Source organism: Vitis riparia, chromosome 8, assembly GCF_004353265.1.
Source record: "Vitis riparia cultivar Riparia Gloire de Montpellier isolate 1030 chromosome 8, EGFV_Vit.rip_1.0, whole genome shotgun sequence".
NCBI lineage: Eukaryota > Viridiplantae > Streptophyta > Magnoliopsida > Vitales > Vitaceae > Vitis > Vitis riparia.
In genome coordinates, this window is record NC_048438.1 from 5,141,809 (window position 1) to 5,154,821 (window position 13,013).

Genomic DNA, 13,013 nt, shown 5'->3' on the forward strand with positions numbered 1-13,013 from the left:
ATGGTCTAAAGCTAAAAGCTTACCAAATATTGGCAACTCAAAGTCATTCCAGGTGATAAACTCACCTTTTAATGACCATTGAAATTGGTTCTAACGGATTAATGCAAAACTTGGAATTGAAAACCTCACCTTCCAATAGCTCGTAGGAGATAACTAATGGATAGAAATCCAAAAGCTTATCAAGTATTGGCCGTTGGAAGTTGTCCAAAGGAAATAAAAACCAAACTTTGCATTAATGAACCATTAATGAAAAACGACTACCTTACCTTCCAAGTGCGAGAAATTTCCATGGGATTGCATCCAAGCCATCACATAACATCCATACTTTGAGAAACTTAAAAGTTTTAGCCAATCATCCTCTGAGGAAAAGTCCTCAGAGGCTGTTTGGCTACTAAGAAAATAGAAATGGGGAAGAACCGGAGAAGAGAGAAAAACAGAGCTTTATATATTTCTAAGTTAATGTACAGAGGATCGATCCCCCCAAAAAATCTCTCATTTTCTGGAGACGTTGTGCACCTCTATATATAGCAAAATTACAAGATAAAGCCTTATGTCGGTTGAATACAAGGTTACAAAAGGAATTTACACGAGAAAATATCAAGCTAAAAATATCTGGGAAGTCGGTGGTGCGTGCGTGGAGAAACAGAGGAAATTTGGCAAGGTAAAAGGTTACTTACGAAATTTTGGCAAGGTAAAACGTTACCTTGCGAAATTTTCGCAAGGTGAATTACTCATGATGTGAAGTGCCATATTTTCGCATCATGAGTAAATTCACCTTGCCAAATTTGGCAAGGTGCATTTTCACCTTGCGAAAATTGCATTTTGGCAAGGTACTTTACCTTGCCTTGCGAAATGGCTATCCCTTTGTTTGTGCTCGTGTTTCCACTTGAAATTCAAGCCTGTAAACTTCCAAAATCCTTGCTTTAACTTGTCCAAGTAGCTCCTCCATCATTTGGCATGCTTGAATTGATTCATAAGCTGATAAAAACATGTAAACTTGCCACAAAATGGTTAAAACCAATTACTAAGGACCTTAATGAATTAATTGGGTTAAATGAATATGATTACTACTCAAAGGTGCTTAAAACCATTATAATTAGGTCTACAAAATAGCACTTTTTGGTAGTAATCACTCATCCCTTGAGAAATCATCATCAGAGGTTGTTTGGCTAGAAAGAAAAGTGAAAACAAAAATGAGAAGTAAAGGCATAGCAAAAAGCTCTGTATATTTCTTACTATTGGAATTTACTAGTGTTCCATTCCATTCATCCCTGTGTCTCTCCCCCTCTCCACAAAGCTGTTACCCCCCAAAAAATATATAAAAATATAAAAGAAAATATCTAGGTTGATTATAAGGAGAAAATAGGAAATTACACAAAATATCTGGAGATAAAAATCTAACGGAGTCGGTGTACAGGAAGATTTTGCATACCATGTGAAATTTTGCATGGCTGCCTCTTGTGGTTTCGTATGGTGTGCGAAATTTCGCATAGTGCGCGAATTTGTCTTTCTCTCAGTCCTGCTCTCAGTCCTGCAGCTGCTCTTCCTCTTGATTTTCGCATGCTATACGAAAATGCTGGTTGTTGGATTTATTTCTCTGGTTTTCTTCCTTGCATCTTTGATTGGCTTGGCAACCTACTGCCAAGCTTGGCAAAGGGCTATGAAGTACTCCAAAGCTTGGGTTCTTCATGTATTTAAGCTTCAACTTGCATTGCCATGGATTGCACAAAATTCTTCCTCATTCTTGGCTTGTTTCAATGATCAAATAGCTACCAAAAACACTAAAACTTGCCAAAAAATGATTGGTAACCTTGCTAGGTTCCTTAATGTGTCAATTGAGTTAAAAGGTATTAACTACTACTCAAAAGTGTTTAAAACAGTTAGTTTCAAACTATGAAATAGTACTTTTTGAGTAGTAATCACCAATGGATACCAATGGACAACAAAAAGAATATACATAAAACAATGGTGATAATGAACTTAAGGTGTCACTAAGTGAGCTAGACCTAAAGTGCAACTAAGTGAGTTGAACCTAAGGTGCCACTAAGTGAGCTAAACCTAAGGTGCAACTAAGTGAGTTGAACCTAAAGTGCAACTAAGTGAGCTAAACCTATGGTGCAACTAAATGAGTTGAACCTAAAGTGCAACTAAGTGAGCTAAACCTATGGTGCAACTAAATGAGTTGAACCTAAGGTGTTATTGAGTGAACTAAACTAAAGTGCCATCAAGTGAGCTGGACCTAAGGTGCCACCAAGTTTTTTAATTTAAGGTGTAACTAGGTGAACTAAGTTAGGGTGTTCCTAAGTGAGCTAAACTTAAGTGTCACTAAGTGAGGTAGACTAAGAATGAAACAAGTGAGCAAAACCTAAAATGCAACCAAGTGAGCTAAGCTAAGGTACTACTAAGTAGGCTAATTAAAGTGCAACTAAGTGAGCTAAGTTAAAGTGCAACTAAGTGAGGTAAAACTAAAATGCAACTAAGTGAGCCATGCTAAGGAAACACTACAAATTAAAATCAACCAAAAATAAATTATGAACTCAAAATTAAAATTATCCCTACACTACAAATTAATCATGAAATAAAATCAATCAATCATGCACATGAAATATATATATATGTAAATCACTTATGCACTTAAAATATAAAAAATTGATCACACCCTAAAAATAAAATAATAAATCAAAGCTTATCTAACCTACAAATGTAGAATAAAAATCAAAATAAAACCTAATGCGTTAAAAACAAAAAAACCTAAACAAAAGAAGGACTCACTAGAAAACAAACGTCTAAACTAGAACTAGAGCCACTAAAAAAAATCACACTAGGGATTCATATAATTCCTCTAAGATATATCTCCCAAAAAAGGTAAAAAAAATAATGAAAAGGTGAATAACAACGAACCAACAATGAAGACATAATAAAAGCTCAAAAATGGATCCTAAATGTGTCATAAGGAATCATGGATGAGGGAAGACAAACACTAGATAACATGTACCAAGAAGACAAAATGGAGGGTCTACATGACCCTCAAACTTAGACTCGATTTTCAAATACATACTTTTCAAAATAAGGAGTCATTTTTTTTAGGGTTTTATTTTTTATTTTATTTTCTCTTAAAAAAAAAGTGGCAACTCCATTTTTTTTTTACAAAAATCAAATTTTCACTAAAAAAAGTAAGTCTCATCATCGAGTGGGGACGCACTTGAAAAATACAAGCCCATAATTATATGTTTGTGTTCCAGAGTAACAAGTTAGTACCTATAGCGCACATAGATTTAGACTTTTAGTCTGATAAGGATTCTTATCGATCTCTCTCTTGTTTTGTTTTTACTTTTGGTGGTATGGTTATTAGTTTAAGAAGTGTTAAGTAATCTTGCATTGCTAACTCCACTATGGAAGTCGAGGATGTTGTAGCTTCTAAAGTAGCAAAGGAAACCGTTTGGCTCAAGAAGTTCCTCATGGAACTTAGGGTCATATCCTTGGTTATACAACCCATAATGCTATTTTGTGACAATAGTGGAGTTGTGACATAGTCTAAAGAACTAAGAAACCACCAAAAAGGTAAACACATTGAGATGAAGTACCACTTAATTCATGAGATAGTTTGGATGGGTGATGTAGTGGTTGAGAAAATGCCTTCTACGGATAACTTGTAGATCCCTTCACCAAGACATTGACAAAAAGAGTTTTTAATGATCACAAGGATAACATAGGTGTCAGATGTGTACCTAGTATGCTTTAGAAGTATGATGCTTTGAGGACTAGTGGAAAAATGTTAAAATAAAACCATTAAAAGCATGACATGATGCAATAAACATGTAGATGTGGATCCACATTTTCACATGCATCCCCTACTCAATTGGCAAGACTCGTTTTTATGTAAGGAAAAATTGTATTTTTGTAAAAACTAGAGTCACTAATTTTTTTGATTTTTTTTAAGGGAAAATAAAATAAGGGTTTAAGGTTTAAGGTGAAATGGAGGGTTTACAATAGATTTTTATTATTTATTTAATAAAGTTCCAATTCACTTTTATTTATCTTATTTCCATTCATTATATCTTGTAAGCACTCTAGCCTACATCTTTTGGGTTGTACGTGAGTTGGGTGTATTAGTATGGAAGATCCAAGTCATAGGTTTCTTGCAAATAAATGATTAGTTCACAACTAATTTATGGGTTTAGTCAACCCATTATAGGTGTTGACAGATCGAAGGGTTAACCGCGTCCATCAACTCTTGTGTTTCCCATAGGTGCTTGGGTGAATGCACTATAAGGTTATGGTATGCGTCTTTCCTAACAGCAATTGCTTTTAGAAGAGTTGGTAGCGCTTGAGGTCCTACAAGTGGTATCAAAGCCGAGGTCACGGGTTTGAACCCCAGAGGTGTCTTTGGGGTAGGGGGGACGAGATTGTTGGCAGATCGGAGGGTTGGCTGAGTCCATCAACTCCCCTTGTGTTCGCCGTGGGTGTTTGGGTGAATGCACTATATGGTTAGGATATGCGCCTTTCCTAACAACAATTGCTTTTAGGAGAGTTGGTAGCGCTTGAGGTCCTACAATAGGCTACAATACAACACCTTGGCTATCGAGATGAGTTTCCCATGGTGAATGTATTAGTGTGTATTTTTACACATTGAATAGGACTTACTATGAGTCATGAGTTAAGGCTATTAAGTAGTCATGACTTCTCTAAGCTACTTCATTGTGTTGTCTCTACACCTTGAGAGAATATTGAGTTTGTGCTAAAGTTAACCACTGGTGAGATTGTAAATTGATTATATACTACCTATGTATTGGGTCAATATTGATGGAAGTCGGTAACAATAGTTATTCTCAATAGAAACACCATAGTATCTATGGGATTGAGACAAAGTGTCCTCTTGGGTGATCTTAAGGAGGTATGTTCATTTAAATTATGGCCATAGTAGTTCCTTAAGTAGAACTTAAGATAAGCTTTTAGAGAGCTAAAATATATTAGTTGAACACACAATAAGAGGATATGTAACATAAGGATTGTAGAAGTAATCTTAAAAGACTAATAACTTTCACTTTATTAGACTGCAAACACCAGTTCATGAGGAGACTAAACACAATGGGTAGTATATCATAGACCTGAGCACATAGTGTCTCATTGTTATTTACATAAGGTATTGAAGTGTAATTGATTCTTGTAGTAGGATGTTGAATCAACTTCAAAATTAGATTATGAAGGAGCCAATACTGTTCTATGGGTTCTAATGGTCCTTGCTCGAGCTCATACACCTTGTTGGCATGGTTTATGAGGATTGAATTAGCTCTAGGTTAATTTTTGTGTATTAGGACATTTTGGTAATTATGTAAGGTTGCATTGGGGTAAGTGAACAAGATCTCTAAATTGGGTAATTAATTAATTAGTAGGCCCTATTGGGTTAATTAATTAATTAGGGTCCATTTTCGAGTATATTAAGTGACCCAAGCCTTAGTAGGCTCAAGTCACATAAGGCTAGTTAGGGAACCCTACAAATACCTCTTTAGGGGTTAGGGTTCCCATCACTTTGTCTTATACTTCTAGAGATAAGAGAGTTATAACCTTCACCCTCATTTCCTCTTTATTGGAAGTGTACCAAGATAAAAAAGAGCTATTAGGTAGAAGATCTTGGGTCTACATGACTTTTGACAACTTCAAGATTGTCTTCAACAAGAACATCCAAACCTAAAGGTTAGATTTTTAACCCTAATGATCAATTTTTATTTTTTAAAAATTGGTATTGCTTTTATTGCTTATATATATCTATGATGTCAACACTAAAGTGTAGTTGATTATCTGTAGTGAGATATTAAATCAACTTTAGAATTGGACTATGATGGAGTCAATACTATCCTATTGGTCCTAATGGTTCACACTTGAGCTCATATATCTATATGGCATGGTAAATGAGGGTTAGATTGGCTTTTGGTTTGCTTTTGTGCACAAGGGTATTTTGTTAATTACTTAAGGTTGCACAATGGTTAGTGAATAAAGTCTCTAAATAAGGCTAATTAATTAATTAGATAGCCTTACTAGGTTAAATAATTAATTAGGACCCATTTTGGGCCAGATTAAGTGATCTAAGCCCTTAATGAGCTCAAGTCACTTAAGCATAGTTAGGGAACCCTATGAAAACCCTCTTATGGGTTAGGGTTTCAAGTGATTCGTTTTCCACCATCTAGAAATAAAAGAGAGACTTAGCATCCACCCTATCAAACCTCCCCCATCAGTTGAGTGCTAAGATCAAGGTAGGGTCATCACAATGAAAAATAGTGGGTTTACGAGACTTCCAACAAGTACGTTTAACTTCTTCACCATAGGGATTTGATTTGGGAACATCCAAATTAAGGTAAAATCTTTCTATAACTATTAATCTAGATCCATTTTTGTTTAAAAATGCATGCTTTGCTTCTATTGCTTAGGATCTAGAGTCCTAAGAAAGATTTTCATACTCTTAACTTGATTTTAGGATAGGAAATAGAGACATCCAGAGTTCCTTGCAATCTTGTTAGACCTAATTAAATTTATCAAATTTTGATTGCATTTAGGCTCAGAAGTTGTCATTGTATTTGAGTTTCTAATTTGTGTGATTTAAGCCTTATTTATTATTATTGATTTGAGCTTATTTGGATATTGTTTTAGGCTTGAAATTTACATTATTTTTATGCTTTAGGTTTTTACTTTTTCATGGTTTGATTATTGTTGTAAGTAGGAAAAGGCATAGTATTTTGGTTGGAGACAATTGGAGTGGTTAAAAACAAGGCATGGGCAAGAGTAGAAGTTGAGGGGAACCTTATTTGGATTAAAACGAGGATTTGAGCAAAAAAATAAAGGGGTGTGGATGATTGATAGTAGAGGCCATCTCTCGGATCTCTATTTACCCTCTTTGTATTTTCCAAGTTTTATTTTTGTGAGAAGTTTGAGATATTTCTTATGTTTTTGTGTTTTATCTTAAAAGCTATTAGAGAGCTATTAAACATTGGATTGCACTATAAAAGGTATGTTCATTCCCGTCGTCTTTCATTCTTTATTGTATATATTTGTCCTATTTGTTTTATTTTCCTATTCTTGAGTATATATATCTTCTTCTTATTTTGTTTTGCTTGAATCATAGTTTATATTCTACTAGTTTTTTTTCTTGGTTTTTATTAGTTATGCCTTGTTTCACTAATTAATGTAAAATTCATTATGTTAATTTTTTTTGTTTTTTTAGTTGAATGTTTCTAAGAAGTCAAATGAGGATTAATGATTGAAAATATCTTTTAATAAACTAATAATAAATTTTTATTAAAAAATAATTTTGATAAACTGTTTTTTTATATTTTATGTTTTATTTTTTTATTTTGTATTTTTGTAAATCTTTAGTTGTTTTCTTAAAAACTTTTTGTTTTGTTTTGTATAAATAGAATAAAATATGGAATCACTTTTTTTTTTTTTTTTTAAGAAAAAGATTTTTGTAAACTAAAATTTAGGCCTTATATATTATTATTGATTTGAGCTTATTTGGATATTGTTTTGGGCTTGGACTTTACATTATTTTCATGCTTTGAGCTTTTACTTTTTCATGGTTTGATTATTGTTGTAAGCGGGAAGGGGTACAATATTGTTGTTAGAGGTAGTTGGAGTGGTTGAAGACAAGATATGGGCAGGAACAAAAGTTGAGGGGAACCTAATTTGGATGGTTGAAGACAACATACACACTAGTGCATTTGTAATGGGAAACCTATCTCAATGGCCAAGACTAGTCATCCCTTCAATTGGGAGATAGTGCACTATAACCTCTAATGGGTTGTCTCAACCTACAAATTGACTGTGAACAAGTCATCTACTTGCAAATAACCCATGACTTGAATATTTCATGTAACTCCTAATGCACCTAAATTACGTACAATACAAAAGATGCATACTAGAATTTTACAAGGTATAATGCATGAAATTATGATAAATAAAGGTAAACTGAAAATTTATTAATAAATAATAAAATCCAAAAGTTTATTACATTATGACATGCTTTTCAAGACTATTCTAACAAACTTATCTACTTACAAGGAACCCATGATTTGGTATTATCTATGCAACTCTTAATGCACCCAAGTCATAAACAATGTAAGAGATATGAGCATGTATGCTTAGTTAACAAATTAATGCTAATGAGATAATAAAAGGAAACCAAGAAATATAAATAAATAAATTTATAAATAAATTTCAATCTATTATATCATGTCATGCTTTCTAAGGTTCAATCTCAACATCCTTATGAAATAAGGAATGGAAGGAAGGCACTACCAAAAAAATGGTAAAAAAAAATACAATTGAAAATTTATGTAACATATATGTCATGTTATAAAATATATTATTATAAAGAATGAAATTACTTTTTATAATGTATATATAATAATGTTATACATTAATGATAATAAAATTTTATACAATTTATATGCACCATTTTATAATGTATTATTGTAAATGATTAATATATATATATATATATATATATATATAGATAGGTAGATAGATCAATAGAAAAATCAAATGGTCAAAATTAATTTAAATTATAATCAATTAAAGGTTATCTCATTACATAATTTTTTTATAGACAAAATAATGCCGTGTGTAGTATGGTCCCTCACAAAGGAAAAAAAAATGGTAAAGATTGATAATTGAAAATGTAATTTTCAAGTCTTATTAAGAAATAAATTAAATACTACTAAGTATAGTTTTTCAATTTTTCTTAAATATTATTTTTAACTAAAAATAATATTTGAAGGTTAATGTTACTAAATATATATAGTATTTCAAGATATTAAATTTAATAAAGAAATAGTATTTATAAGTGATTAGAAAACTATTCAAATATAATGTTTTCCTTCCCCATAAATCTATAAATAGGGTCAAGTTCAAAGCTTTAAAGATAAGTAAGAAACAATTAAGAAGAGTTGGAAAGATGCTCTTCAAGGGCGATCCAAAGTTTCTTCAAATCTTGAGAGGAGAGACTTCAATAAAATTTTAATTTCTTTAATTTGAAGCATCTTTGAAATGTCATGATCTTCAAAGCTTTAAGTTTCAAGCCCTAACATTAAAATCTATGAAAGACCTCTTTGACCTAAGATCAAGTTGCTCAAATCTTCATTGACATTGTTCAAGTCAAGTGAAATTAAGTTTAAGTCACACTAAGATGTTAGTTATGCCAAGGTCTAAGTTACACCAAGGCTCAAGTTACACTAATGTCACGGACTTAGTCATTTACTAAGCTCGTGCGGCACTTAGACAAGCCAAGACACTTGATCTTGCTAAGTCAGCCTTGCTCCCTCAATGCCTAGCTCGCTCGGCTAAGACACTTGCGACTCGAACGCTTATGAAGCTTGGTAGGCAACCCTTGAAAGAATGGAAGCTCTTTATTGCTCAAAGAAGCTTTTACAAGTGCTTGGAAACTCACTTGCTTGGTGCCTTGGCCAAATGAGGCCCTCACCTATTTATAGGCACCAATGGAACTCTCTGGAACCTTGGAGGGTTCCTTACAACTCAAGACTATTCTAGAATGTCCTACACCATTCTAGTTACAAGCCTATATACAAGTATATACAAGAGTCTTCTAGACTTCTCTAGAAAGCCCGGACTCCTCTCGTGCCTTCCACCATGGTGTAGAATTGTGTGGATTCCTCCAGGCTTCTCTAGAACCTTCCATACTCTTCCCACTTCTAGGAGTCTCTAGAAGCTTCCTGGCTCTATATAAGGCCATGGGGAGGCTCATTTGAGTAAGCTTGTGACACTCTCCCCCACCTATGCCGCAGACGTCCTCGTCGCGCCTTCTGCCCGGAACCGCTCAATCTGCTCCTGGAACTGCCATAGTGCCTCTGCTGGCTCCCAGCTAGCCTCGCTTTCTGGTAGTCCCTTCCATTTCACTAAGTATTCCGTAGCAGGAGGTACCCCTCGTCTCCTGATGACCCGATCTGCGAGGACGTGTTCTACCTGCTTATCATAGGAGGTCACGACCGCTGTAGGTGCCCTCTTAGACAACCCTCGGCTTGGATCATCCTTGTCTCCGTGATAGGGCTTCAAGTAGCTTGCGTGGAAGACAGGATGAATCTTCAACCTTGGTGGCAGCTCGACTCTATAGGACACCTTGCCGACCTTCCCAAGTATGGGGAAGGGTCCTTCATATCTCCTCACAAGGCCCTTATGCACCGGCCTTAGGGACTTGAATTGCTGAGGAAGGAGCTTGACAAGCACCATGTCTCCGACCTTGTACTCCGTGTGTCGTCGCTTCTTGTCAGCCCACTTCTTCATTTTCTTAGCGGCCTTGTCCAAGTATGAGCGTGCTATATCAGCTTGCTCATGCCACCCTTTTGCGAACTTGAAAGCCGCTGGACTTCTCCCCGTGTAGCCAATCGTTAGAGTGTGAGGAGTTAACGGTTGCTGCCCGGTGGCTAGCTCGAACGGACTCTTGTTGGTCGCCTCACTCCTTTGTAGGTTGTATGAGAATTGGGCTATGTCTAGCAACTTAGCCCAATCCCTCTGGTTGGCACTCATGAAGTGCCTCAGGTATAGCTCCAATAACGCGTTCACCCTCTCGGTCTGCCCATCCGTCTGTGGGTGAAAGCTTGTGGAGAAGTGAAGCTCCGATCCCATAAGCTTGAAGAGCTCCGTCCAAAACTTCCCAGTGAAGCGCGGGTCGCGATCACTGATGATAAACTTAGGCAACCCCTAATACTTGACTACGTGCTTAAGGAATAGCCTCGCTGTCTCTTCCGCTGTGCAGTCAGTCGGGGCTGCTATGAAGGTCGCATACTTAGAGAACCTGTCCACCACCACTATGATCGACCCATTGTCCTCCGACTTAGGTAGCCCGATGATGAAGTCCATGGTGACGTTGTCCCATGGGCGTTCTGCTATAGGTAGTGGCTCTAACAGGCCTCTAGGTTGTCGCTGTTCCACCTTGTCTTGTTGGCACACAAGACAAGTCCTCACATAGGCCTCAACCTCGTCCCGTATCTGAGGCCAATAGTAAGCTGACTCAAGTAGTGCCCTAGTGCGTCGTTGCCCAAGGTGCCCAGCCCACTTGGTGTCGTGGCACTCCTTGATCAAGTTCCGCCTTAGGTTTTCCCACTTAGGCACGTAGAGTCGTCTCCCCTTATTGTAGAGTAGGCCGTCCTCCACCCAGAACCGCTTAGTCTTCCCTTCATGAGCCAGGGCGATGAGGCTTTTAGCCACTGGATCATATTGCAGTCCCTCCCTTAGAAGATCCGTTATGTCTCCTTGGGGCTGACTTGTCATAGACGCTAGCTCCGTTTTGCGGCTTAGGGCGTCGGCCACATGATTAGCGCTTCCTGGCTTATACTCCAGCGTATAGTCGAACTCGGCCAGGAAGTCTTGCCACCTAGCTTGTTTAGGACTCAGCTTCTTCTGTGTTTGGAAGTAGCTAGTGGCCACGTTGTCGGTCTTCACTATGAAGTGAGACCTTAGCAAATAGTGCCTCCAGGTGCGCAAGCAATGGACAATAGCGGTCATCTCCTTTTCCTGTACCGTGTAACGCCTCTCTGTGTCATTCAGCTTGCGACTTTCAAATGCGATTGGGTGCCTTTCTTGCATAAGGACTCCCCCAATAGCAAAGTCTGAGGCATCTGTGTGTACCTCAAAGACCTTGGTGTGGTCGGGTAGTGCCAACACTGGCTCCTCAGTCATAGCCTTCTTCAAGTCCCCAAAGGCTTGTTGGCACCTTTCATCCCACTCCCATGCCTTATTCTTCTTAAGAAGATCAGTGAGTGGAGCTGCCCTTGCCGAATAACCTTGATGAACCGCCGGTAGTAATTAACTAAACCAAGGAAAGATCGGAGTTGAGGTACCTTGGTTGGTGGATCTCATTCCTGGATGGCTTTCACCTTGCTGTTATCCATCATCAGCTTGCCATCCTTGATGCGATGTCCTAGGAAGCTCACCTCTTCCTTAGCAAATGAGCATTTCTCCTTCTTCACGTACAGCTCGTTCTGCCTCAAGATCTTGAAGACCTTCCTCAAGTGCTCTACATGCTCCTTTAGAGTGTTACTATAGATGACTATGTCATCCAAGTACACTACCACGAACTTGTCCAAGTATGGGTGGAAGATCTTGTTCATGAGGGTGCAGAATGTTGCTGGGGCATTGGTGAGTCCAAAGGGCATCACTAAGAATTCATATGAGCCGTACCTGGTCACACATGTAGTCTTCGGCTCATCCCCCTCCGCAATCCTTACTTGATAGTAGCCTGACCTTAGATCTAGCTTCGTGAAGTACCTTGCCCTACCAAGTTGATCGAACAAGTCAGCAATGAGTGGAATAGGGTACTTGTTCTTTACCGTCACCTTGTTGAGTGCCCGGTAATCTATGCACATTCGTAGGGACCCATCATGCTTCTTCTGAAATAAAACCGGCGCGCCATAAGGAGCCTTGGATGGTTGGATGAACCCCGCATCTAGTAACTCCTTGAGTTGTCTCCTTAGTTCCTCCAACTCAGGTGGTGCCATCCTATATGGCCCCATAGCAGGGGGCTTAGCTCTCGGCTCCAGCTCAATCTTGTGATCTTCCTCTCTCCTAGGAGGAAGTCTCTTGGGCAACTCGGGCGGCATTACGTCCTTGAACTCATCAAGGACCCCCTCGATTTCCTTAGGAATAGGTTCTCCCGACCCATCATCCCTTTCTTCCTTAAGGGTGGCGAGGTAGGTCACCTCTTCCCTTTTTAACCCCTTCTTTACTTGCATAGCGGACAGCATAGGGGTCTTGAGCGTACCTTCAGTAACCGTAGGGACCATGCATGACTTCTCCTCCTCTAAGATAGCCATTGAGCGTAAGAAAGGTAGTGGCACGGCCTTCACCTTCTGTAGGAAGTCCATTCCTAGCACCATCTTGAAGTCGTCCATGGGTGCCACTGTGAAGTTGACCCTTCCTTCCCACGAGCCGATGTGCATAGTCACCCCACGAGCTACACCATGTGATGGCTTGGCAGTTGAATTGACTGCCTTGAGCCATCCTCCTTC